The sequence below is a fragment of the Haliaeetus leucocephalus genome, unplaced genomic scaffold (genome assembly GCF_000737465.1).
Source record: "Haliaeetus leucocephalus isolate CR32 unplaced genomic scaffold, Haliaeetus_leucocephalus-4.0 Scaffold555, whole genome shotgun sequence".
NCBI classification, from domain to species: domain Eukaryota; kingdom Metazoa; phylum Chordata; class Aves; order Accipitriformes; family Accipitridae; genus Haliaeetus; species Haliaeetus leucocephalus.
The window spans coordinates 12,674,952-12,675,501 of record NW_010972991.1 but is presented as its reverse complement, the minus strand read 5'-3'; positions in this window follow the sequence as shown (position 1 = coordinate 12,675,501).

Below are 550 nucleotides of genomic sequence, written 5' to 3'. Positions count from 1 at the left end.
CTGTTTTAGGGTGGTTTCAAGGATTCCCGAGAAGGCGAACACACACACACACACAGACTATAAGGGGAAAAAGCAAGCATTTATTAACTACAGATGTGTGTTATGCTAAGGGTATCTTGTAAAGCAAATTAACATACCGACCCGAGGACTGTGAGGAAGATGGACCATCCGTACATTCTTGTGCCATCTTGCGCCGCGAGCTCAGCCCAGCAATCGGTAGGTGCCAGCTTTACGTGGGCATCCCCACGGAGGCAACGGTGGCCTCGCCATACACCAGCCCGATGCTCTTCGGAAAAATCCCGGTATTTATACATTTGCAGAGGAACGGGTTTCGGCACACGTGGCCAGTGGGTGCCAAAACACACCTCGATTGTAACATAGGGAGCCTATGACGCATGCGCTTGCTGGCCAGGTGTGCTGCACGAGCCATAGCCACCCTGTCTATTGGTTCATGGGCTTTGCACATGTGGCATATTGTCATCATCCAGCAGTCAGACGCCAATCATGCACACAGCTGTGCTGTGCAACAGCCTGCTGCCCGTCCTCCCCC